The sequence below is a fragment of the Crocuta crocuta genome, unplaced genomic scaffold, assembly GCF_008692635.1.
Source record: "Crocuta crocuta isolate KB4526 unplaced genomic scaffold, BGI_CrCroc_1.0 scaffold81, whole genome shotgun sequence".
Classification (NCBI taxonomy): Eukaryota; Metazoa; Chordata; class Mammalia; order Carnivora; family Hyaenidae; genus Crocuta; species Crocuta crocuta.
The window spans coordinates 742,086-769,951 of NW_027527808.1; the positions used below are offsets into that span (position 1 = coordinate 742,086).

Genomic DNA, 27,866 nt, shown 5'->3' on the forward strand with positions numbered 1-27,866 from the left:
TCAGACCGATGGGAAGGAGATGATTGAAGGTAAGAATCAATAAATGCCTGAGTATAAATTCATGATTGGCTGAGATAATGATATCTGAAAAAGTTGCTTTAAGTCTAGAAGAAATAGAATTATTTTCAATGTACAACTTAGGCTTTGATGTTTTCCAGCTTATTTGTTGTTTGTTTGTTTGCTGTAGTTTGTGTTCTCCTCAGGGTGAACAGGATGAAACTAGTTATAAACGGAGAAACAAAATTTGTTTAATGTAAGGTGTGTGATAAATGTAGCCCATCCTTCTTACATATACAACATAAGAAAAATGAGAGATAGCAAAAATATGATAGATCCATGGAATGACTTAACTAAACTTTTGTTAATGTGCAAACTGTTAAATATATAAAAATAGGCACTCTGCTTACATAAACTGCTCAAGAAAGGTCAAATCCACTAGATGAAGTTCTGATACGAAACATCTATGTTTTACAGGATACAAATGAAATACTTCTTCATATTTCTATAAAAAAAAACAATGACCCTCCTTCTCACTTTTTCTGAAATCTGTGTTTCTGCTTCAGTAATTTAGGAACTTGGGAGCTATTAACTTGTCAATTGAGAGCTCTGTTAATATACTTTTTTCTAGGGAAATATTTTAAAATATAAAGAACAAATTATTTTTTCTTCAAGTAAAGCTTCTCTGTAATTTGCTTCTCAGCTATCTACAATAAACATGCTTTTTATATAAAGAAACTTCATTCTTTGCCAATACTAAAAACTAAGTGTCTACATGGAATATTGTGTATATATGCTAACCTTTAAATACACACACTTATCTACATATCTAATCTATCAATGTCAATATCTATATCTATTTAAGCTTAGGCTATAAGTGAAGCTCAAATTAAAATGCTAATAAGTGCTAACTCAATTTATTTATATTGTGGTTCATTAAAACTTTTTTTAAGTTTATTATTCATTTTGAGAGGGATATAGAAAGGATTAGTGGGAGAGGGGCAGAGAGAGAGAGAGAGAGAGAGAGAGAGAGGGAGAATCCCAAGCAGGCTTTTCGAGGTCAAAGCACAGAGCCCACTGCGAGGCTCCAACTCACGAAACCATGAGATCAAGCCGAAATCAAGAGTGACACACTTAACTGGCTGAGCCACCCAGGCACCCCCATTGAAACTTAATGTTCCTAATTTATATCCTAGATGTATAAAATAGAAGGAGAAGAAGCAGATTCAGTTATTATTTTAATTGATTTTGGAATTGTCTTCAATATGTAAATATAAGATTGCTGTCTTTGAACATGAATGTTAAATTTTAATAATGCTCAATAGGTACTAAGTACCTGGAATTCAGTAAACTCTTTGTCCAAAAGGTAACACACATCAGAAATGCTTAACACAATCATTCTTAAGTTACCTTTATAAATACAAATCAAATAGATGCAAAACTATGTAATATACGGAGTGTTCTGAAACAATTGACAAGGTTGTAGAGTCTTGAAGAAACTCTTACTAGAAAGTAATACTGTCAGTGAATGACCTCTGAGTAGGTCTGACAATCTTGTCTAGTTACAGAAAAGATGATGTTAGAAGTGAGACACGGAGGATCGTATACTGAAGATCCCAGTATACAATACCAAGAAGTATATCATTTCTGGGTTTGAAGCAGCAGTGTACCATCAACATTTGGGTGTATAATCATTACTCAGGCATCATAGTGAAGGATGGACTGGAGACAAAGGAAGCTGAAGGGAAAAAAAAATACATTCAAAAGTTATGCATAGGTGGGATGCCTGGGCGGCTCAGTCGGTTAAGCGTTTGACTTCTGCTCAGGTCATGATCTCACGGTTCGTGGGTTCGAGCCCCACGTTGGGCTCTGTGCTGACAGCTCAGAGCCTGGAGCCTGCTTCAGATTCTGTGTCTCCCTCTCTCTCTGACCCCCCCCCACCCGGCTCACACTGTCTCTCTCTCTCTCCCTCTCTCTCTCAGAAATAAATAAAACATTAAAAAAAATTTTAATAGTTATGCATAAAGTGCAGATAAAAAGCAAAGAAACTCACAAAAAGATAGTGGGAACTAAAGGGAAAGATATATTCAAGAGATATTTGGAAGAAGAATTAATACGCCTTGGTGATTATCATATTTCATCAAATTTAAGATGTACAAATTTACATTTTAACATTTCTGAAATCTTAAAATGGATGGTGTTTCATAATTACTAAGGTCCATAGGTGAGTATCATGACTTAACTAAGTGAAATGTAATTTTCAATAACATAATTTCATGACTTACATGCAAGTTTAAAATGAATGTTAGGGCACCTGGGTGGTTCAGTCAGAGTGTCTGACTTTGCTCAGATCATGGCTCATGAGTTCAAGAGCTGCCTCAGGTTCTCTGCTGTCAGCACAGAACCAGCTTCAGATCCTTTGTTCCCCTCCGTCTTTGCCCCTCCCCAACTCATGCTCTTTCTCTCTCTCTCTGAAAAATTAATAAACATTTAAAAATATAATACAGGAGGAGGGGCAAGATGGCGGAGAAGTAGGGAGCTCCGTACCTGCACTCGCGCCCAGGCATCACACGGAAAGGATCTGAAGCCACAGGAATCGTACCACACCCAAGAGATTGGGAGAGAAAGGACGCAGATTCCACTGAGAAAGCCTTCTAACGTGAGTGCGAACTGGGGAAGTAAAAATCGGGCCTGAATTGGAGACTGGAGAGACTGGCCACCCCCTCTGTGGGGAGTGAGAGGGGAAAAAGAGAGTCCGAAACAGAAAAACCTCCGCGGGGGGAAAACCTCCGCTCCGGGTGTAGAAAATCTTTGCTCACGAAATACCTGCGCGTCAGGCCCCTCCATGCTCCAAGTCGCCCAGGAGGGGCTGCGCTCGCGATTTGCTTCTTTGTGCGGACTCCTGGCCTGCGGGGAGAGGTTGCGCGCCTGCAGCCATTACCCTCCAGGCGGGCCTGGACCCCTGAGGAGGCGCGCAGGCACCGGCGGCCGTGCTCCTGGCTGGCTGGAGCTCTAGAGGGAAGGCAAGGCGCTAAAAACTGGCAGATGTGACCTCGAGTTCGTGTTTTGGGTGATTGAGACACAGAGGGAACTTGATTTCCTCACTCCAGCGGGCTCAGCGCGCCGGCAGACAAAGCCCCCCGCCCCGCCCAGGCCCCGCAGCCCCACCCGGAGGAGAAGGGAGCAGCGGCTTCTCGCTCCACCCCCAGAGCCAGCCTGGAAGATTGGAATCGCCCTGAGGGGAAAGCCAGGGGATCGCCTGAGGCAATTTCAGCGGGGCGCTTGGCCTAGGATTTGGAGGCTGGGACTCTCCTGGGTTGAAAAGCTCAACTAGCTTCGGCTGAGCCCCTGGCGCAAGAAGTTTACACGCCTATAAAAGCGAGGTGGAGCGCCGCCATTCTCCTCCCTACAACCTCCAGGCAGAACTCCTGCCTGACTCATTGGATCATACCACGCCCATTCCTACTTGAGAGCTGCCCTCCTCCCTTCCCCCCACCTTTTTTTTGTTGTGTTGGGTTTTTTTCTTTGTTGTTGTTGTTGTTGTTGTTGTTTTTTCNGCCCCGCCCAGGCCCCGCAGCCCCACCCGGAGGAGAAGGGAGCAGCGGCTTCTCGCTCCACCCCCAGAGCCAGCCTGGAAGATTGGAATCGCCCTGAGGGGAAAGCCAGGGGATCGCCTGAGGCAATTTCAGCGGGGCGCTTGGCCTAGGATTTGGAGGCTGGGACTCTCCTGGGTTGAAAAGCTCAACTAGCTTCGGCTGAGCCCCTGGCGCAAGAAGTTTACACGCCTATAAAAGCGAGGTGGAGCGCCGCCATTCTCCTCCCTACAACCTCCAGGCAGANTAGTTACAGGGTCTATCCACCAGGAAGAAATAACAATCATAAATGTCTATGAATATGGGAGCTCCTAAATATATAAAACAATTAATCACAAAGAGAAGCAGGCTCATAGATAAGNGTCCAAAATCTAACAGCTCGCCTAAAAGAACTAGAAGCCGAGCAACAAGAACGCCCTAAACCCATTAGAAGAAGAGAAATTGTAAAAAACAGAGCAGAAATAAACAACATAGAGACCAAAGAAATAATTGAACAGATCAATGAAACCAAGAGTTGGTTTTTTGAAAAAAATAAACAAAATTGACAAACCACNATAAACTTTTGAAAAAAATAAATAAAAATATAATACATATCTAGGATTTATTAAATTCATTAATTGATAAAGAAACCAGTGCAAGACACAATATCAGTCCAGTGGATTATGTGAAGAAAAAACATACATGTGTATGCAATATGGAATGCTGAAATAAATTTGCTAATAGATGTCAACTTGGTTTATATCTTATAAAGCAATAAAATGCAATGAGTAGGCTCATATTTTCAACAAGGCAAAAATTTTATCTCTATCAGACAAAACACATTTTTATTTATATGGATAAGAATCACTTGCTTTTTATCTTTTTAAACTACTTAACATAGAGGTGCCTGGGTGGCTCAGTTTGTTGAGCGTCCAGCTTCAGCTCAGGTTGCAATATCACAGCTTGTGAGTTCAAGCCCCGTGTTGGGCTCTGTGCTGACAGTTCAGAACCTGGAGCCTGCTTCAGATTCTGTGTTTCCCTCTCTCTCTGTCCTTCCCCATTTGTCCTCTGTCTTTGTCTCTAAAAAATAAAAAAAAAAACATTAAAAATTAAAAACTAAATGAATAAAATTAAGAAAATAAACTACTTAACATCTCCCTCACCAGTTGTGTAATAGCCTAAGTAACAGACAGAAAAACACATGAGCACACTTCCATATAATCAGATAATCTATAGAGTCTACTTGACAATTCCCAGCATAGCATTGGAAATGATACCTAGTCAGCTCTACTGGCATTTCCAAGTGTGAACAATATTTTCAGAAAGTTGTCATTGCCTTATTATACTCAACTATGAAAATTACCAACACCAAAACTTGTGATGAATAGGTGTCAGAGGCTTGAAATAAAATCTCAGAGACCAAAGTACTCATATAATCCCTAAGAATCAAATGGCTGCTTGGTAGGTTGGTGTATCAGGTATGTTTAACACCATTTCTGAGCTTCAGTTGATAACTGAAAAGCTGGTTCAAAAACTCAACAGCACCATCAATCAATTGCATACAATTGACATCAATATACTACTTCATCAACAACAGGACATGACACATTCTTCTCAAGGTCAGGTGTAACATTGCCCAAGACAGATCACATTCTGAGCCAAAAAATTCGCCTTACCAAGTTTTAAAAAGTAGAACTCATACAGTGTGTGCTCTCAACCACAATGGGATAAAACTAGAAATCAATAAGAAAAAGATAGCTTGGAAAATCCCCTAAATACTTGCAAATCAATAACAGACTTATAAATACCACATGAGTCAAAGGAGAAATTTCAAGAAAAATTAACAAATACTCTGAACTAAATGAACAACTTTCAAAACTTACAGGGTTCAACAAGGCAGTTCATAAAGAGAAATTCATAGTATTGAATGCATATATTAGAAAAGAAGAGAGATCTAAAATCACCAAAGAAGATATAAAGATGGCAAACAGAAATATCAAAATATGTTCAGCATCAAATATCATCAAGGAATTGCAAATCAAAACAACAATCAGATTCCGCTAAACATCCAGTGGAATGGCCAAAATCCAAAACACTCAAACACCAAATGCTGGCAAAGAGGTGGAATAATGAGAACTCTGTCATTCATTGCTTGTAGAAATACAAAATGGTACAGTCACTTTGTATGACAGTTTGATAGCTTCTTATAAAACTAAATATACTCTTATCATACTATCCACCAATCATCCTCTTTGGTATTTGCCTAAAGTGTTGAGTTGAAAGTTTATGTTCACACAAAACCCTGCACGCAGATATTTATAGCAGCTTTATTCATAATTGCCAAAACTTGGAAGTAAACAAGGTGTCCTCAAGGAGGAGAATGGATAAGATAAACCGTGAAACATCCAAACAATAGAATATTTTTCAGTGCTAAAAAGAAATGGAGCAGTCAAGTCATGAGAGACATAAAGGAAACTAGAAGGCATATTATTATTTATTTATTTATTTCTAGGAGAGAGAGANTAAGCCACCCAGGCGCCCCTAGAAGGCATATTATTAACTGAAAGAAGCCAATTTGAAAAAGCTACATAAGTCTGATTCCAACTATATGAAATATTTCCAACATTTTGCAAAAGGCAGTAATGAAGACAGTTAAAAGATCAGTGAGTTCCAGAAGTTCAGAAAGTGGTACTTTGAACGTTAAATAGTTTTAGAAGTATCTTAAACAAACTAGTTTCCTCATATTTTGTTTTTTATGTAAGTGCAAAAATAATTGATAAAACCTATGCTAACTTATGTGTGAAAAAATGAAGTATTAAATAATATTCTAAGAAAGCATTGTATTATTGCTAATTATAGATTTTTTGTGCAATATAAAATGTTAAAAAAAGTCCCTTACTAGCATTAGATGAAATCTGGTAGTGTAAAAAAGAGTGGCGGCTAGATAGGGATTTGGCTATTCATGGTGGCACCAACTATTTTTATGCCTACAGAAAAAGGAATTTATGGGAGAAGTAAGAGAATTCCATTGGTCAGTAAATATAGGATGGAAATATCAGGTTAATTAAAAATTATAAATATGTCCATGGACTTCATTAGAAAGGAAAGCCTGCAGATAGATTTGGGAGACATCAGTGTGGATGTAGATAAGATTGCTTAGGAAAAGAAAGTGATGAGAAATGAATAGAACCAAGGTTGAGATTTTTTATTAACCGAGACATCGATAATTAAGAAGAAGAGAATTATCTAGCATTTAATTGATTAGCAGCTAGGATTGTCATGTAGTATCCAGGTCACAATCAAGACCAGTCTTTGTGAATAAGTGTTAGATCAGCAGGCAATGAAATATTCTAATTGGCTGTTGGACTTTGAAGAATTTTTTCAAAACTTAATAATGCATTCATTAAACTCACTATGCCCAATTAATATCTCAGTTTAAAAAAGTGAAAAATAAAACATTGTAAAATTTTATTCTTTCATTCATTCCTTTTGCCAGATACCCAGAGTATATATTTTATACAGTTTTGTATGCATAGTGCCTCTTTTTGAAATCATTCCAATCATGTCCCTACATATTTCTATATCAACCCTTATCACAATCTACTCTAATTTCTTGTTTGTCCATTTTTTCCCCATAGAACCCTTGATTCTCAATGGTACTAACAGTGCCTTATGTACTATTTCACCATCAGAAAAGTAGCACAGTGTCTGGTAGATAGCAGGTACTCAATAAATGCTGTTTTAAAAAAATTAATGAATGAACTATTTCTTAGGACTATATTTAGATATATAAGGGGCATTTAATAGGTTTAATACCCAACGATATCAGCCACAATAAAAGATACAGCGTTTATTTTTCTCAATGGTGTTAAATTAGTTAATTCTGAAAACAATTTTGAGGGATCTTAGCTAAATAATAAGTAAAATATACAAGATCATTTTCAAATGAGAATAGTACTGAGGCATGTAGATTTACCAATTTTAGATAAAAAGTTTACCTAGAATGATTTTCCCATAGGTTTGGTATTTATTCAGAATCATTCGCACTAGATGCAAACATTAAGCAGAGTTCTCATGAGAATTTTAATTCTACAGAAAAGGATTGTCTTCAATTTTTTACCTCTTTGGACCTAATTGAAAGTGTTGGTCTATTCCAGCTGTCTATAAAGTAACAGGAAGTTGATACTTTGCCCTTGATCTTTCTTTGCTCTGCAACTGACTGTTTCTTTTATTTACTCAACGACTTCTTGGAGGAAGAGTTCTATCTTTTTATCTTTATTTATCTATTGAGATCTAAAATATATAAGAGTGAAGGTCAAGAAAAAGACCACAGATCAAAAAGTCAATAAAAGATCAAAATTTACAAGACCCCAAAATTGATGAAACTAAACTGAAAATCAGAGGTCAGGTGAAAGGCTAAACATAGATGAAAACAAAAAGTCACAACGGGAGCTGTATCCCACCAATTTCCTCAATCCCCATCCAAAGAGCAAAGGAAGATGCTGGGCCCATTACTTGAGGTTGAAGCAGCAAGATCGCTAAGAAAAAAAAAAAAAATGCCCTCATTTAATAAAGCTAGATTATTGAAAAAAACTCCATCGAGGTCTAGTTTGTTGCTAATTCAGAATAGTAAGAATATATAAGTAATAAATTCATGGCTGTTGCTTCAACTTTCCAAGTTAAGCCTAACGTAGCTTTAAGAACTTCAAAAATTGTCTTTCACCTATGGCTGTTCTGTAATTCTTCAAAAAAAAAAAAATCAGTCTCTAAGGCATATCTAGTAGAAAAGTCTTGGATATGATACACATTTCTCTCTCACAAGACAAAACAAACTCTTGCTGGCACAGCCTCAGTGTTGCATCGTGGTCTGTATACTAGTAATAGTAATAATAATACTCTTCATTAAGATTAATAGGTATAATATTCATACAATACTTTGAATTATCAGATAGTGGATCCTATAAATATAGCATGTTAGCATTACTATGATAATATGTAAAGATATAATTGCTATATACCTAAAAGTTAATCTTCCCCACTGATTCATGGACTATAGCTATATTTAATTACTGTAAAATGCATACAATATCTTACTGAAATAAAAACTGAAAAGGCTTTTTTTCCCTGGTGTTAGTGGTATTATTCCAAACTAAGTACAGAACACTATTTAAAAAAAAAAAAATCACTGGGGCTCCTGGGTGGCTTAGTCGGTTAAGCGTCCGACTTTCGCTTAGGTCATGATCTCACGGTTCGTGGGTTCGAGCCCCGCGTCCGGCTTTGTGCTGACTGCCAGCTCAGGGCCTGGAGCCTGTTTGAGAGTCTGTGTCTCCCTCTCTCTCTCTGACCCTTCCCTGCTCACGCTGTCTCTCTCTCGTGCCTAGAAAGAAATAAAACATTAAAAAAATTTTTTTAAAAATCACTGAAAATGAACTAATCTTTGCAGGTTAAGCATATAACGTAGGGAATAGGATTGTAGAAACCTTTAACTTCCCCTTTCAAAAGTTTCTACTATTTTTTAATAAAAATAGAGCCCAGTCACTCCCCCTGACTTTTTCCTATCTAGAACTCCTGGTACTTTTACCCTTATGCCTTTATATTTTGAAATTTTTCATCTACCAGATGAGTGTTGATTACATAATAATGTCATTATTTTTTTTACTAATATGTGCTGATTGGTTCCTAATTAGAGCTAATCAACATGCTTTTAAATGGAATTGTATTACAACAATAATAACAACTACAGGAACAAAAGAAAATCTTTATCGGGGCGCCTGGGTGGTTCAGTCGGTTAAGCTTCCGGCTGAAATTCTTTATCAGTGCATCCCATTGTGAGTATATATATCTTTTTCTTTTTCTTATAAAAAATGGAAATACCTAAATTAGCTAAAATATCCCTCATCTTAGATGACCCCAGTTTTGAAATCAATGCTTACAAAACCTAAATTTGAAGTCAAGATAACAGCTTTCATAAGAATCCTTTTCTTGAGACTGCGTTGGACATATAAGGCTTACGTGACTGGAATTATTTTAAGTGAATTAAATATTATCAATATTGTTAATCTTCACAAAAGCCCCTGAACTGTCAGCACAGAGCCTGATGAGGGGCTTGAACTCACCAACCATGAGATCATGACCTAAGCCAAAGTCAGACACTTAACTGACTGAGCCAATCAGGTGCACCAAAGCAATTCACATTTTAAACAATATGAATGACTTCCACAGATAGTTAATAGTATTCATTACATATTCAAGTTGACTGAGCCTCATCTTCTCTTTGTGTATTTGCCAGTGAGGAGAATAGTGCATAAATTCTTGAAGAACTTCAACGCCTCTTTTATCCCTCACTCCCCAATTTTTTCCAATCTATACCCAGTAGTTATCAATAATAACTCAACCACTTCCCTCTTCCAACTACAAGAACCACACTGTCAGCATTAACAAACTGTAGTTGAGGAGTTTCAAGATCAGTCAAAAGGAGTATTGATTACTCTGATCTGGTGAGGAGCATCCCCGTAGAAAGCACTTAAAGTGTGACGCTATTGAAAAATTGTTCTCTTTATACTTTCACCTACATATGAGCTACCATTACATGGCAGCCACAGTAGAAAGAGCTAAAAGGTCGGGGCACCTGAGTGGCTTAGTCGGTTGGGTGTCTGACTTTCGCTTAGGTCAGGATCTCGAGGTTCGTGGGTTCGAGCCCCGCGTCGGGCTCTGTGCTGACTGCCAGCTCAGAGCCTGGAGCCTGTTTCAGAGTCTGTATCTCCCTCTCTCTCTGACCCTCCCCTGCTCATGCTCTCTCTCTCCCTCCCCTAGAAATAAATAAAAATATTTAAAAAAAAAAAAAGAAAGAGCTAAAAGGTGGTAGGAAAGAGATAAATAGTGCACTCTTGATCTCAAGTATTAATGAATGATAACAAAAAGGATAAAAGGAATGTGAAGGCTGTTTTTGTTTTTTGTTTTTGTTTTTTGTTTTTGTTTTTACTGTAACGTTTACTCAGATCAAGTTTGAGTCCAATGACTCACCCATAACAGTAACCAATAGCTCAAAGTAATAACCAATAATTTTGGTTGCATTATTTATATTTAATGAATCATAACTTAAAGCAGCTATTTAAAAATATTTTAATAGTAACTCAAATGTTCAACTCTCAGTATCAGAATGTTTGGGAAGGTAATCAGATTTGAAATATCTAATGGCTTTCCTTCATCCCTTCATCTCTCCTTCCTTTCTTTCCTTCCTCTTTTCCTCCCTCCCTCTTTCCATCTTTCCTTTCTTCTTTTTTCTCTTCTTTCTCTCTATTCCCTCTGTCCTTTTCTCCTTTATACCCTCTTCCATCACCTCTATCCTTTATTTTAATTTTCTAATTTCTTGGAAAGGACTAGACTCACCACGGGAAATGTCTAAACGGCTATCATTCTTTTAATGAAATAAGATAATAATTCTATATATTGCAAATGTCACATCTCCAATGTTCAAGTAATAGAATTTTTTGTCACTTTTTTAATATAGGAACAGTCAAGAAAAAGTAAGAAGCATTGGTTATTTTTTCAAAATAAAAGGGAAATGGAAATTAAATATGAAAATCTAGAAACATTTTTCTTTTACTTTTTTGAACATCTGATCAAAATCATCAAGGGAAGAAATTAATTCCTACAAAACTCCTACTATATTGTTAAAAACATATATTTACTAATTATTATAAAATGTATGTGAGTCCTGGAGTTTACAATGTAATACTTTATGTATTGAAAGTGTTTTAGAAATAAAATCCTACAAGCTATTAACTATAAGTTAATAGCATATAGATTACAATGTTCCTGAAGATACAATAGCCATATGAAAAAAAAAATAATAAACATCTTAGCATGAACTGCACACATAACCCTATTTCCCCATAATTACTTGCTGAACCCACCATATTATAAGGCAAATATCATGACTGTCTTTCAGAAATGTGGAAAAGCAGTTTGTTATTCTCTTCTACATCTCTGGGTTTTTATAGGCCAGTTCACTTTGTCTCCACTGTGAAATACCTTAAAAGGTAATATGGTATTCTGATCTAGTAGTAATTTATTATACCCGTTAATCTTGTAAAATTGCCCTTTGCATGTAATAATTTGTTATTCTTTTATTAGACCTTCTTCTGAATACTGTGTTTATCATAAAGATGTCACCATTGTGATGCCTAGCAACCATTACAATGTTCCGGGGGTGTTTGCATGTATTTTCCTGGGGGAGAGATCTGCGTGGTCCCTGCATGGGAGAGCTGTCAGTGTATTCTGATGTATTAGGATAAAAGGAGCCCCTGCTGCAGACTCCAATAAGCTCAAGTCACGGCCTGAAAGCAGTGACTTGGGCATCACTATACCGTGTTAGAAAATGTGTCAATTATCACATGGACCGCCTAAGGGTATTGCCTGGGTCTAGGTCATAAAACCATCAAGACTGAAGGGGGAAAAAATTGATGAAGAAGTAAGTTGAGTTAATTGATAACAAGGAAGCCTGTATATGGAATGTTCATTGTAACCTGAGACCCCCCAATTTTTGTCTGAGAAGCTTTCCTGTGGATGATCCCATGAGTAAAACTAAAGCTGTCTATCTTCTCCGACATAAAGTATGTATAACTGGCATTTTAGGCATTTCCTAAAAGCCAGTAGGTAGTTGTCAAACTAGTCAAGAAACCATAAAAATAAAAATAAAATCATGCTAATAATGTTATAGTTGTTTTGCTATTATTGTGATTCTTAATATACAGGGCTATTGTTTATATGTGAATACAGTGGGGACCACTTAAATATGTAGCCTAGGGCTTAAGTCATGAAAGCTTTATGCACCATTTATGTAGGTTTCTGTGGAGTTTATTCAGGGAGAGGAGAAAATACATACTTTTCACACATTTGCAGGGATTTCTAAGCGGTTCAATGACCTGCTTTTTAAATTTCCTTGTGTTCCTTTGAATTACTGATAATATTTAAGGTATTTGTATCAGATGTGTTCCTTTAAGAAACCACTCCTCACTAGGCATGAGAATAATCATTAAAGAAATGATGTCTACAGCTGTCTACACAAGGTGCCAAAATTACCACTTGATTAGGCAGTTTTGCTAAAAACTTAAATTTTATTACACAACAAAAAAAATCACTATTTTCAAATATTTATTGAGGAGGCACTTCGGTCAAAATATTTAGGCAGCAAGCCTCCCATGGATCCTGAGGTGCCCAGGGTTACTGCCTCAGACTTTTCAAAAGCACGTCCTTTTCAAAATAACATTTTGAAATGTTATTGTCATTGTAGCACAGAGGCACACAGGCCAGAAAATTATCCATCATTTTACTGGTGCTAAACAATCAGGATTTTTCTATTCTAAATTTTCAGTTATACAAAAAACATATAAAAAGACACGGCCTCTCTGACTTAAAACATAATAGAAGCATTTTACATAAGAGTGATGTGAATAGTGATGATAACTGTAAGCAATATTTCTCAGTATAGATTTGTTTTCTGGTACCGGATACTTTCTTTGAAGGTAAAACCAAATATTGAATTAAAAGAAGCCATATCAGAAAAAAGAAAAACAAAACTGAGCTTCGTTAAGATATTTAACTAACACCTTTTATTTCTTCAACTCGGGGAAGCAAGTTCTTACTACTAGCCTGTTTTCCAGTGAAGTGCACAGACGTTTTATTAAGACTTATCTCTCATCTATTCTATTTTTGCCTAAATTGGTACAATTTTTCTAGGTGTGTAAGGACAACAACACAATCTTTTTTTATGTATATGCTACATGGCAAGTAGGAAGATGACAGGGTCTGGAATCTGTAGACTTACCTTTGCTACAGGCTAGCCACATACTTGCTAAAGTTACAGAAGCCTTGGGTTGCATATCTAAAAAAAAGAAAAAAAACCCATTTAATATGGTACTACCTGCTGCAAAAAACTACTACTATGAAAACCAAGTGGAATAATTGCTGTTAAGATATTTCAGAAAAGGCAGTACCACAAAATCTTAGTTCTTATTATCCACATTAGTCTTAAGTTATTTTACTCCATTAGTATTATATATTACTATTATTTTCAAAAGACACTCAATGATTAACTGCCTAGGACTTTTGAATAAAACTTTCTTTTGATAGCTAAGTAAGAAAAGAAGGGCTATTCCAGATATATATTATCGGTTTGCCATTTTTCTTCCTTTATTATAATTATAAGAATTAGTTCTGAAATGGAATGGGTTATAAGGCTATTGCACCAGTATATGAAAATTCCAAATTTTGGCCTGGAACTGTAGGTCATGAGATAAGAGACAATTCAGGTTCAGGAGCTTCAGAGGGATTCTGAAAGATCCCTCTGTAAAGGCAGTAAAAGCAAAATGGGATGGGGAGGGTAGTAATTTAAATTGAAACTGTTTCAAAGATAATATTATATCACATTCTATTAGAAAATAATAGCAAGGATGGTCTCTGGGCACTAAAATTTAATTGGACCTGCTCTAATAATGTGGGGTGTGGAAAATACACATTAAACTGACCTGAATTGTTTGCTGCGGTTTTCAATGAAGAGTTTCCTTTATCTTACTGCAACAAATTTATCTTCTAGGGATATCGCAGGAAAGAAATAGGCAACTCTTCAAACAAGATACAGAAACTTTTTAATGAAAACTTCTGTATCTTGAGTTTATAATGATACCCGCTCATTTGTACATGACATCATAGCTCATGAAGAAAGACTGAAGGCAGAAGAGCCATATTCTCATAGATAATAAATAAAGAATGTATTGGTATCCAGACTGAGAGCAGCCCTCTTGGCCAGTGCAAAATTGCTCCTGTACCAGCTCTATACTAACTGACAGAATGCAGATGATTCAGTTAGTAAGGAATACAACCTGGTCAATTAGTTGAAATTAGATTCAGCTCAAGTGACCGAAATCCAAACTAAAAGTAGTTAAAATAAAGCTACTTATTGGATTCTTTCACGTAAGTAGTTCAGGGCTCTTATGTGTTCAAGATTAAAAGGAATCTGGATATTATGTCATCAACATGCAGCTTTTAACCTCATTGTCCAAGAAGACTCTTCAAGCTCCAATATTCCAAATTCACACTCTAACTAAAGGGAAAGTTGAATGACAAGAAATTGTGCATTCTTTAAGATAAAAATAGAAGCTGCTGATACATCCCCAAGACAGAAAGAATAAAGATTTTTGTTTTCCTTACATTCATCATTCAAGATTAGTTTAGCCGTCTGCTCTTCACGTCAGTGGCCACTAAGGAACATGGATTACTTCTACCTTTCTTCTTCTTCATCATTCCTAGCCTTAGTTTATTCAGCTGAACCTGAAACATTGACAATGTCCACCTTGAAACTCACATGAAGGGGAAAAAGTCGAATGCACGAGTAATTTTTCAAGTCCTAGACCTAGAAGTGACACACATTAGTTATTTTACTCATCTTTTATTGGCAAGAATATCATTATACGGGTACATGTAGAAGTGGGGGTGCCTGGGTGGTTCAGTCAGTTGAGCGCCTGACTCCTGATTTTGACTCACATCATAATCCCAGGGTCATGGGATCAAGCCTCACAGAGGGCTCCAGGGTGAGCATGGAGCCTACTTAAGATTCTCATTCTCTCTCTCTCTCTCTCTCTCTCCCTCTCCACCCCTCCCCATTTGCACAAACATGTTCTGTTTATCTCTCTAAAACAAAAACAAAACAAAATACAAACAAACAAAAAATAAGTGATTAAGGGAGGGTAAGGCCATGTCAGCCTGAGTATCTACCTCCCAGCTACAAATTTATTATTATGGAAAAATAAAAACAAATTTTACTTTTTTTAAAGAAGTCTTCTCTATACAAAATGGTCCATACATTCCTTTTAAAATCACGTATAACTGACACATACAAACTTTCACTTTCTGGAACATAGTTGTGCAGTCCGGGCTACTTACAAGGGAGATATTGGTTAATACAGCCTTACTATACTTTGGTACATCTACATAGAAATAATAACTAGAATGTTTGGGACTATTCTCAGAACTATTTAACCTATTTATTCATTTAATTACCTAATATTTATTGATATTTAATTTGTGCTAAACAAAGTTTGGACATTCAAGACTCAATAATAGAAAATTTAAACAGCGGAAGTCCTAGAGCTTGTATTATAATAGAGAAAGGGGACTATAAAGAAATACTAAGGAACACATCATTTGAAAATTGGGGCTTTAAAAAAAGGATATAGAGTGATGAGATGAGGTAGGCATTACTGTAGTTAGGGCATGAGGAAAAGCAACTTTGATAAGGATGATCCTGGGAATGACAGCTGAAGAAATGATGTAGAGAAGTGTGAGGTGAGTGAGTTGTAGCAGAGTCAGAGATGTGGCTTGGGACAAAGTCATGAGGATCTTTGAGGCCACACTGAGAATGTAACATTTTATTCTGAGATGTGAAGCCCTCAGATGACCCTGAGCATAGAAGATTTTTCTTTTGTTGCAATAGGGTTAATCTGGCTACAAAATGACTAGTTAGGAGGATATTGCAGTGGTCCAGAAGTGGAAGGAGGATGTTGGCCTTGAGATATGGTCAGTTACTGGACAAAGTTTGCTGATGGTTTGGATGTGGTGGACAAAACAATAAAAGAAATCTAGGTTGATCCAAGTACTTTGAAGCAACTGGTAGAATGGAAGGATGTGTTGTGTATGGGTGAGGGAAACTGGAAAAGGATAAGCAGTGGAGAAGAAATCAGGAGTTATATTTGGGACATGTTAAGTCTGAGTTATAGATTGCTACCAGTGTAAACTTGAGCAAATAACTATATATCACATTTCTCACCTATAATTTGGGAATAATAATATTACCAATTTCATGAAGTTATTATGAGGATTAAATTAGTTAAGACATGTAAACCTTTAGAATAGTGACTACGACATAATAATGGCACAATAAGGCTAAGCGACAGAAAAATATAAATGCTAAAGAGAGATTATTGAGAAGGAAGTTAGGCATAGGAGTCTAGATTCAGACAGGGTGTCTGGGGCTAAGGGTAGATATGTGAGGGCTTTAGCATCTGGGTGGTATTTAAAGCTCTGGGAGTAAGGGAGATGATTTATGAATTGAGGTTATATAGAAACTAAGGAGCCCAGATGCCTAGCACCTGAGAAATCAATCCAGTGTTTGGAAGTGAGGAAAAATGAGGAAGACCTAGAAAAGGAAACTGAAAAGAAGTAACCAGTGAGGGAAAAGGAAACCCCAGTGAGTAGGAAGCAAGGCTTTATGTTTTCAATTTGACATACAGTGGGTCCAAAGGACCAAGACTAAATGAATAAATGGAGTAAAGGGGTATTTTCTTACTGTAGCACTAGAGTTAAAGGGATTGAGATCACACAGACATAATTGGTTCTAACTGAACCCATGTTGACAAAATGTAACTCCCATCCCTTATTTCACATTGTCTCAGAAGCATTTGCTTAAAAATGTATTTTAAAATTTTGTCAGAAATCTGTATCATATTTATAGTCTCCGAAAGTCATCACAACATATCTTCACATTTAGTGTTCTAGCACCACCATATTCTATAACATGTCAAAGATCACTAGAGGTGTTTCTCTCTAGCATATTCAACTCTACTTTGTGATTGTTCCTTTATTGTATTTAACATCAATATTAGAAGCTCATTTCAAGAATGGAAAAGGGAGAAGCAAGAGATCATATATATTTATATTTGTTTCGGTCTTCTTACACTGCCATTACATACCTTGCAATCATTCTGGCATTCAGAAGTCCTTGAATATTTAGTTCAAGGGAAAGATGAAAGCCATTGTTTTTCAAAATAAAAAATAGTTTTGGTTTTGATTTGAAGTGAAGTGTGCAGGTTATGTTGTGTTCTATCAAATCAGTTTTCTCAATATTGGGTGTTGTGCTTTAGAGGTGACAGCCATGTAGTCTAAACAATTTTCCATTTTCTTGACAAAACATTTATGTTTGATCATGGTACCTTGAAGGGTCTGAGTCCAAAATGGAATGGACTAGAATTAACTAGTAACTTAGGAATGATTGTAAAATGTTATTTTCCTTCAGAAGGGCAAGAATTCAATTTAATTTCCTAGGAAAGGTAATTTAGAAGCAATACTGCAGTCTCTATGTTCATGTAAATGTAAGCAAACCAAACACATGTGCACACATGCACACACACACACACACTTTTAACATATTTCTACAAGGTGAACTAGGCCAGGAAAAGATATTGTTAGAAACAGAAGGTCAGACTAGGGACATTTTATATCCAGTAGTACATTGCCAGAGACAGAACATAAGGAAAAATATTTAAGTTAAATATAATGTTATAGACCAAGAACTCTGTTTCTCTAATCAAAACTAGTTGAGGGACCTGCCAGTTGTTCAACCTCATGACCCTAGGTGATAGAAGATTCATAGCAAACTAAAACCAGCTGGATGGATGTGTAGAGTACACACAACTGACTCTGAATCCTTGAATGGATGCACAAACACAAATATGTGTGTACACTGTGCGTCTGCTTCCTCTCAACTGCCCTCATTAGGTGAGATAAAGTCTCAGGCACACGTTTAATGTAATTGCTAGTAAATATGGTAACTATTTTCTTCTACTAAAGTTACAAAAATTCTTTGAATTTTATATCAGGGACTAAATTTGTAATGGAAAATGATGTTTGATGGTGTTTAAATGCAGAGTATGTCACTTTATAAAGCATAGGACTCTTTTAAGTTATTTTTTTTAACTTCTTGACATGTGTCACAATTTGGAATTCTGCTCTCATGGGATAAATGCCAGATTACATGGTGTAGTATTTTTATCCTCTGTACTTTCGCTGTAGAAGCATACAACATCAAAGGAGAGGCAGATCACTCACATCAGCAGAAAATGGAATAGGACTATAATATGCTGGCTTTGATCTTGCCTTCTTGTAATTATCTTGGCTGCATGCATGCATTGAGAGTAAGATTTGAATTAATAAGGCCAAGAAATCCTAGAAAATGTAAGAGGTATCCCTGAATATAAACTTCACCTATTTTCAACATGATAGATTGCATTGGAGCCTACCAAGTTGTGAGTTGTTAATTTAAAGCATTAATCCTGAGATGTTATTTTCTCTTAAACTTGTCACTGCTATATTTAAGACAGCAACACTGGTAATTAAGACATAATCACTTTTAAGTTCAACTCACCTCCGGTAAAGAATATTTACCTAATGTCCATCTGGTTTCATGTGGGTTTTCACACCTCAGGACCTAAGGTAAAAATCATTAAATGTCTTTTTTTAAGAAGTCATCATTGCAGTTCATTCCACTCATTACAAATTACTAGAAGATTGCCTCAGGAAAGATACTGCTTTTGATATGGAAAGTAAATCAAGTCATCAACATCTACATGAGACCTATACACAGAGTGTGGGGATATTGTATTCTGAGCTAGTCTCTTCATCTTCCTATTTGCCTGTTTACCAGTGTCGATTGCTATAATGACCAGAAGGATTCTATTTTCCCCTACACGAGTAAATATTACCCTGTCTACTGGAGGTTAATAAGGTGGTTATGTTTCGGGACTATGAAGGGCCAACTCACTCTAGAGATTAGAGACATTTGGCAGCAAGATATTTCTGCAATATGTGGGGATTTGATTCCCCTTCGTACCTGATGAGCTACCACACATGAGAGGCATAGCCCTCCGTCGACACCAATAGTAAGTGTTTCACTTTACATAAAGGTGTCTCACAAGACATTGTGTACAGTCCTTAACTGGAGACTGCTTCACCTACAGTAGTTTCAAGGCTGTTCTTATAAACTTGTTAACTAATCTGTACCAGCAATAAATTAGAACCAATGTATTCATTTGTATGCATTCATGCACGTTAAACGCATATGTATAGAGCCATCAGATTGAATAATATGGAAGCCAGCCTCGGTTCCCCTCAAAACGTTCTACCAAGAGAACGAGAGAAAAAAAAAGATGTTTTAAATCTAACAAAGCAGGGTTAGAAGCCATTTGTGTAGCAAACTGACAAAAGAACAAATTTCTCTGAAGAAGCATTTACTTTCAGGATTTAAAATAATTCCTGATTCTCTCTAATGACCCAAACTCATTTTGTAATAAATTAGGGTTGAGAAATAAAGAATTTACTTCCAAGAAAACAGCAGCCACAGCTTCCATATTGTTTAAGTGTTGTGAATTCTAGTTTGCGGTATAAACAGTAATAAAAGCATTTACTTCCTAAAAGTGGTGTTCAATTCTATCTAGAGACTTCCCAACAGAGCTAAATATACAGAATACTCTTTAACTGATGCTTCTATATACTCAGCTGGGAAAGCTGAAAATAATGAGCACTGCAGAGTTGTGACAGGGAATGACATATTCTTGTCTTCTATTGCAAACTTTGCATATCCCTGATTTGTGCTGGGACGTGGTGTGTTTGCCTCTGTTTGGTTATCTGTAGAGTGGGCCAGGAGCCAAACAAGAATTCAGTTTCCAGTGAAAGGCAAAGCTTTGTTTGTACCCCACCTCCCAAAGTGCTGACAAGCAAGAAACCAATCATTTTCCTAAGTATGTGCTAGCTTCCCACGGAGGTTTTATTTTTCACTTTGGGTAAAATGAGAAATGTTGAAAGTTTACAGACCAACAATTAGCTAACCCAAAGTAAGCATCTAGTCTTCAGTAACATGAAGGCATCTTAAAGGAGAGGTAGATCTTGTCACCACTGGAGTTAAAACGTTGGAGGAACATGTTAACTTAGGGGAAGAAAAAGCATGTGAGCAGGTGTACCACCACGATCTTAAATACTCTTAAAACAAAAGAAAGAGCACAAGGATCACTAGGTAGGCTATCTATATCTAAAGAAGGAGTAAGCCTTGGCAATCCGAGTTGGCCTTTTGTTGCAAAATTCATATGGTCTCAGTAGCTTGTGGCTCTGCCAACCAAAATTCTAAAAACTGTTTTTTTTCCCCCCTCTCCCACATCGCCCAAGTTCCTTGCAGTCTTAAGTGTTGGAGAAAAGGTCACCAGAGTTAAAGCAGTGGCTGGGAGGACTTCCCATATAAGCAAAGTCCATTCCCAGTGGCTGTTACATGTTCATTTTTCCAGCTGAATGAAATCCAACAAGGGCAGGCTTGGATTCAGGCTCACATCAGTCCAGTCCCTTCAGCAGGGCCTGGATATTAAAGTAGGAGTGATTTAGGGAGCGATGTGTGTCGGCATCCATCAGCCAAGAAGCGCAACACACTGCTCAGATCTGGGAAGCCCTTCAGCTTGGCTGTGTGTTCTCACCACTGCCTAGGAGTGTTTGAGCACAAGATTTCTCTCCTTGTGTATTGAATGATTGTGGTGCACTCTTTGAACAGAAGGAAATATAAGATATCCAGAGTGGTTTAAGAACACCAAAGCTTCCTTCTCTGGTTTTTACTTGAACATAAAGTATATTTAAAATGCCTAAAGTTATTTTATACCAGAAATGTACAGATTCCAATATCAGCACCAGATATAAAAGTAAATTATTTCAGTAATAGAACGTTGTGGTGCAAAATCTCCTCAACAAACAACAGCTCCTTCATGATCTCTAAGCCTATCAATTACATTTTATTATTTCTCTGAACTGTGGCATTGAAAATATTTTAGTGTTAGGTTGTTTATAGCACTTGCATATTTCTTCAGCATGCCTAAAACAAAGAGACTTTCCTGCAAATGACAGACTGTAATTTCCATATTTCAACAAATCTCTTTCATTTCCTAAATAAACAACAGAAATTTCTATCTGAGGTCTATGTGACCTGATACTCAGCCAGTAATTCAAACTCCTAATGCCTCATGCAAGCAACATTTTGGAAATGTGGATTTAAGGATTGTGCTGGAGAAAACAGAAAGACAATGGGTGAATTTTCATTCCCATTAATAGTGCACTATATGGACTGATATTTGACTCACTTGTTTTCTGTTAATAATTTGGGGCAAGACATGGGGTAACTGGGAGGTTCTGCCGGTTAAGCGTCTGACTTCACCTCAGGTCATGATCTCACGGGGCGTGAGTTCCAGCCCTGTATCAGGCTCTGTGCTGACAGCTCACAGCCTGGAGCCTGCTTCAAATTCTATGTCTCCCTCTCTCTCTGCCCCTTCCCCACTCCCGCTCTCCTCTGTGTCTCAAAAATAAATAAACATTAAAAAATATTTTTTAAAAATAATAATTTGGGGCAAGACAGAACTTATTAGAAACTTCAAGTCCAATATTTACACCTCTGACTTTGCCCATACCTTTCGCTTAAAATATAGACACCAGGGACATTCTATTTGGAGCTATGTAAGGGAAAGGGTATGTCACTGTTTTAGTGTCACTGCCAATCACATGGCATAATTTCATGGGTGTAATTATTACCCTGATCAAGGGCTTCTCTATTGAATTAAATACTGTAGATCTCTGTTCCTACACCAGCTAAGGTGACTTTTTTTTTGGCAGTTTTACCAATAATACCGTCTATTAAAATAATTAAACAAAAATTCAAGGTAAAAAGAGATTGTGATTTTTTTACATGTCGAATCCTGACCTGAAGTGAAAAAAATGTAAATAAATACAAAAACATCATGCCTCTCCAACTATCAGGATTATCCTACTAAATGTTGCATTATAGTAGTATTAAAATCTCAAAACATTTGTGACTTTATAAAAAGTAGAACTAGAAAGTTTGAGATCAGGAAAATATATGCATGAAAACTATACACAAGTATTTTATGTTTCTTAAATAAAAACAGGGAAGAGTAAACTAATAAAGAGAAGAACTAAGAGGAGTTATGCACTTTGAAATATTTACAATTAATTGTTATTTGCTAAACATTGGAAATTTTTCAGGAATTTTTTTTACAGAATTTAAGTAGAAATCCTTATAAATCTGCTTCTATTACTGGTTATCTGGCAGATGATGTGCACAAGGCCGAAACGCTTCCTTCACCTCATAACCTGGGATACACAGAGGTTTGCCTCCTGTCTTTTTGGTCCTAATATAGTTTTTAAGAAACACCAAGTAACTAAAATATTTGACAGGAAATAATGGCTTTATGTGATCCTTAGTTAACCTACACAACTCAATAGATATTTCTCAAACACCCTCAAGAGACCACTAGCTTTACTTGTGATATCTTTTGCCAAAACAATCATGGACACTCTGATTGCTAGCTCATTCTATCTGAAATCACAATCCATCCAAAAGCAAGGTTCTCTCTTTGTCTTCTCTGCCTCACACCCTGGGTCTAGTATAGTTGACACTTAATAAGTAAACTACATAATTAGAAAGAATACAGAAAGACCACTTTATGTAAAAAAACATAAATGTATTAAGCAAAAACAGAAGAAAAATATTTTCAACCAGTGCAAATGCAATGGTGCAGTCCATTAACACTGTTAAGCAGTCAAAGAATAATAATACTTTCCATTTCTCTTGTATCTCAGTGTAGAAAATACTAATATGGACTTATCTGTAATGGTCAACCATACTTATAAATATCTCCATTCCATGTTTCTGAATTCTTACACTGATGCTAGGTACTACAGAATCTCTAATAGATCTGGTTATCTACAGAGACTAATAATATTTTCATGAGAAAACCCTCAACTTGGGAGCGACTGGGTGGCTTAGTAAGTTGAGTGCCTGACTCTCAATTTTGGATCAGGTCATGATCTCATGGTTCTTGGGATGGAGCCCTCATCAGGCTCTGCACTGACAACATGGAGTCTGCTTGGAATTTTCTCTCCTTCTCTCTCTGCCCCTTCCCTGCTCTTGTACTTGCGCTCTCTCTCTCTGTCTCTCTCTCTTTCAAAATAAATAAATAAACTAAAAAAAAAAGAAAAGAAAACCCTCACCTTGGCCTGAAACTTGATGTCAGGCTGTGGTAAAGTTGTGGAAGCAAATGCTGTCTTCTTAATCTGAGCAGTCATTACTGTCTCTTCAAATAAACCAGTAATTCCTAAGAAATCAGGAATTTTGGTAACATTCACCTTGATTCTATAATGTCTTTTGTTTGGGGTGGGGGGAGAAGTTTCTAAATGACCTCAATTGGTTTCAGATCACATGCCTATCATTCTTGGTTGTCTTTGTAAAGTATATCATATATTCCTGCGAGTCCTTTCAGATTTCAATCGCTCATTTACATATGCTCTGACATCTATAATCTTACCAATTCTATTGTTCTTCAATTCATAAAATATTTATGTTTCAGATAGTAACAGTTGGCCTCTAAGAAGAGTCAGTGAAAAAGATGGATGTTGTACTTGACCTTACAGTGCTTAGTGTCTAGTGAGAAACAGACAAGTAAGCAAAATAATCAAAACACACTGTGATAAAGTCTATGTTAGGGGTAATATAGGATTTCAAGGAAGCATATCACCTAATCCAAATATGGAGGTTCAGAAATGTCTACTTAGGGAAAGTAGAAGTCTAAATTGAAATCTGAAGGATCAAATGAAACCTGTGGTAAGTCTAAAAGTGGACTGGCTCATTGTAGGTGGAGCAGCTGGGTTATAAGGTAAAAAGACTTGGATGATCGGGAGGGTGCTCTAGACAAAAGATTCCACATAAAGGTCCTAAGGCAGGAAGAAACAACTGCAAGGGTCAGCATATCAGAGATGAGACATCTGGAATCAAGTAACACGGTCTTGAAAGTGACATTGAAGTATTTAGACTTTAGTCTAAAAGCAATGGAGAGCTGTTAGAGAGGATTCTAGGAGAGTGCTGACAGGAGATCTGTGTTTTAGGAAAATCACATTGACAGGGGTGTGTGTATAACAGATGGGAAAAAGATAAGACAGAGAGGACAGTAAAGTAACCCTGATCTGGCTGAAGATGGACTTTACCCAGGAAGTGGGGCACCTTATGCTCTGGCCTTGGAGGGCAGAGATAAGAAGGTACACAGACGGACAGATATTTTTGAGTCAATACCTGAGTGTCTATATTTTCTTTTTTAAAAAAAAGCTGTTATAATACATTAACAGTGTTACATGTTAAATAGCGTTAAAAGATCAGACTGAAGATTAGAAAATGTGAATGTGTTGGGTAGCAGTCTTCGAAGCTGTGGTGCTCTTCTAATAGTTCATTCAGTAGCACAGGTATGCAAGATGAAAAGTGTGACTGAGTACTTGCTCTAGAATTGTGTTTTAGAAGCGCAGTGCAGGAGAGCCTGGGTGGCTCAGTCAGTTAAGCCTCTGACTTTGGCTCAGGTCATGATAACACATTCATGGGTTCGAGCCCCGCGTTGGGCTATGTGCTGACGGCTAACGCAAAGCCTGAAGCCTGCTTCAGATTCTGTATCTCCTTCTCTCTCTAACCCTCCCCTGCTCATGCTCTCTCTCTCTCTCTCTCTCTCTCAGAAATTTAAAAACAAAAAAACATTAGAAGTGCAGTGCAGAAGAAGAGATGTTATAGAAGTGGGGGACTGATAGGTGTATGGTTTCATGAGTTTGTGCCAGGGACAAACTCAAGCATGTGTTGGGGCTGGAAATAAGAGCAAGTAAATCACTAGAAGATGTATTCAGTTTTATGGTAATCCATGATGACCACTACCTAGTTATACTACCTTCTTGTATAGATCAAGAAATGGGTAGTTTATAATCCCTAAACCCCTAAGCACTATAATCTAAGCTTGGAGAGGTGTGAGAGCAAGAGGTTGTTGATGAATAGAGGTTGTGTGTAGAGAAGTTGTAGGAAGGATAGATGAAAAAATGGAGATCATTAAAGGTACCATATAAGTGAGAGCATAAGAAAGTCATGATTAAGTAGTTTTGGATAAAGATTCAGGAATTAGAGTTCAAGTTTTTTGGTCTGATAGCATTTCTAGATGGGAAATCCATAATATACTCATGGAAATGGGTAGCCGAACTGAGTGTGTAATCTGTGCATCTGTGGGTACATAGGTGAATGGGAGGGTGTGGTTAGCAGGGGAGATCAAAGTTGAGAGCCATGAATGTGTATAGTAAAATGGATGACCTGCATGAAAAACATTATCATAAAGCATGGTACCTGGGTATTAAAAAAGGCAATGCAAAAGTTGTTAACTATGGAACAGTTACTAGGAAAACAGAGGATGGTAGTAGTGAGGGAAGGCAGGTAGTGAGTTGGGGAGGTAGGCACTTGGAACAGTGTGTGTGATTTGAAACTGACAATTAGGAAGTAGCAGAACTTTCCCACCTTTAGATCCTATGATAAATGCCTAAAGAGTATAGGAGTGTTTTGTCTTGTACAAAGTTCCAGAATATTCCCTGTGAAGTTTTGAGAGGGAGGAAAGGAGAAGCAGAGAGAAATGAAGCAAAGAAACAACGGGTATAAGAAAGAAAACAAAACGGGCAGTAACTGGAATATCTAGGAGTTTAGGTAGTGACCAAGGATTATAGGAACATGAGATGTGGTGTAATTAGATTAAATGCAATTAGAAAATAATGTTTGAAGTTAGTCAAACAAAGGGAATCAGGGAGTTTTGCCAAAGAGAATGTTCCTCTTGGTAACCAACAGCTCTGGTAGCATGTGAACATGCCAAAGAAACTTGAAAGACTTTTCTCAAAACAGAGATCAGAGTCTGACATTGTTTTCACATGACTGAAAAAAACATAAATTTAATTGAACTGGACTCATTATGAAACCTCACTGAATTCCATTATCAATTAGGAAAGACCTCTTACTAGTATAACCAAACAATAATTTTCCTGACTTCCTCATTTGTTCCTGCTTTCTTTGGCCATGAAGAAGCCAGAGAAATATTCAGGAACGTTGGGATGGGGAAAAGTAAGGGAGGATTACAGTTCTGGCTTCTGACTCTACTCCACGTCAGCTTCCCACCCTTTTCTCTTCCCTGTCTCTCTAAATAAAGCAGAATAAAGCTATTTTTAACAAAGTTAAGTCTTCTTTTTTCTCTCCATTCTCCTTATTCGATAATTTTGAACTAGAAAGACCTAAAAATCAGCACATGATGTGCTCTAAAACACCCCTAGGATGTGAGAAACAATCTGAATGAACTTTAATAATGTCTTGCTGAGAAATATTTAACAACATTGGAGTTGCTTAAAGGAAAGATAACATTAAAATTATTCCATTGTTATATTTTTATCGTCTAGTACTCACCCCTGGCTCCTAGTGGTCTTGAGCATGGCAAGGCTGAGAAGCAGGCTGCAGCCAGTATAAACTCCATGAAAACATTGTGGTAATCAGAACTTGGTCTTGAGCAAACAGCACCACTAGCTGAAAAGATGCTGGAAGGCGATGACAAATTTAGTTTATATTGATTAACTACCTTGAGAAATATAATTTTTGCTAACCTTTAGATTATTCTGAAATTAAGTTTTATAGTAACAGTATATGTATATGAGTAAATTTGTGGGTACAAAAGAGATGAAGGTAGTTTCGCTGTATACTTTGCATTTGAATATTATGTAAATATGTAAGTCAAATTTTTATGACATGGTCACAAAACATGAATACTTTCCCCCTTTTTAATATTGGCTACATTTTCCCACTAAACTGAGTTTGATTATATAGAAATGTCTACCTGTAGCTATTATTTTTTTATTTATCATTTTGATGTTCATACAATGAGACTATCAACTGCACATGATTTTACATTTCAATGCTAGAAGCTTTTGTCCACTGACGGAACAATTATAATGATAGTATTTTCAGAGTTAAAATGTACGCTAAGCTGCAATAGAGCATAATATTTAGGAAATTTTTAATGTGCCAGCAGGTGCTGAACTATACATTTGAGATACTCTGTTTTAACTGATGACTCTTATTTGTAGAGTTTAATAAATATTTTTTAAACTCTTCAGAATAGAGGAGGTCTCCTTTACCTAAGTCTCTTTTCTGGGATTCATAAGAGACTGAACTAGTAATTCTACACATTACTAAAATTCCCAGATTAAGAAATCTAACAAGCTCTCAGAAGAACACATCTCAGTGTTTAACAACAAATGTACTGAGGGTTTTCACTACTTTCTTCTAGCATTTTTAACTAAATCTCTATCTTGTTACTTGTTTCACTGTGGATATTATGATTAACAAGACAAATGGACGAAAGTAGTCCTTCCGTTCCTTCAATCTCTGAACTTCATAATTCCTTTGTCTCATTAAATCTTTTGTAATGATTCTTTGTAATTTGGGATTGCCTCCCTTGAAAAGGCTTAAATATATATATGTATATATATATAATGTATATTTTATAAAGTATGCACATATACTTTATATATTTATAAAATATGTATGTGTATATATATGTATATATGTAAGACAAATAAAATGGAATGGTA

The 27,866-nt window shown here is 36.7% G+C and overlaps 1 long non-coding RNA gene across 6 annotated transcripts in view; it reads right to left on the bottom strand.

Annotated features, from left to right (window-relative positions):
• Positions 1 to 4,506: 4,506 nt before the first annotated feature.
• LOC144240231 (uncharacterized) overlaps positions 4,507 to 27,866 on the bottom strand; it is a 217,160-nt gene continuing 193,800 nt past the window's right edge. For 5 of the 6 annotated variants that reach the window (XR_013337658.1, XR_013337657.1, XR_013337654.1 and 2 more), the window contains 5 exons: positions 26,686 to 26,813; positions 18,769 to 18,831; positions 14,781 to 14,900; positions 13,399 to 13,455; positions 4,507 to 4,649 (listed from right to left, as the gene is read on the bottom strand). This is a non-coding gene — a long non-coding RNA (uncharacterized LOC144240231). The remainder of the gene's footprint in view (positions 4,650 to 13,398; positions 13,456 to 14,780; positions 14,901 to 18,768; positions 18,832 to 26,685; positions 26,814 to 27,866) is intronic. The other variant, XR_013337653.1, reaches the window with a different exon arrangement.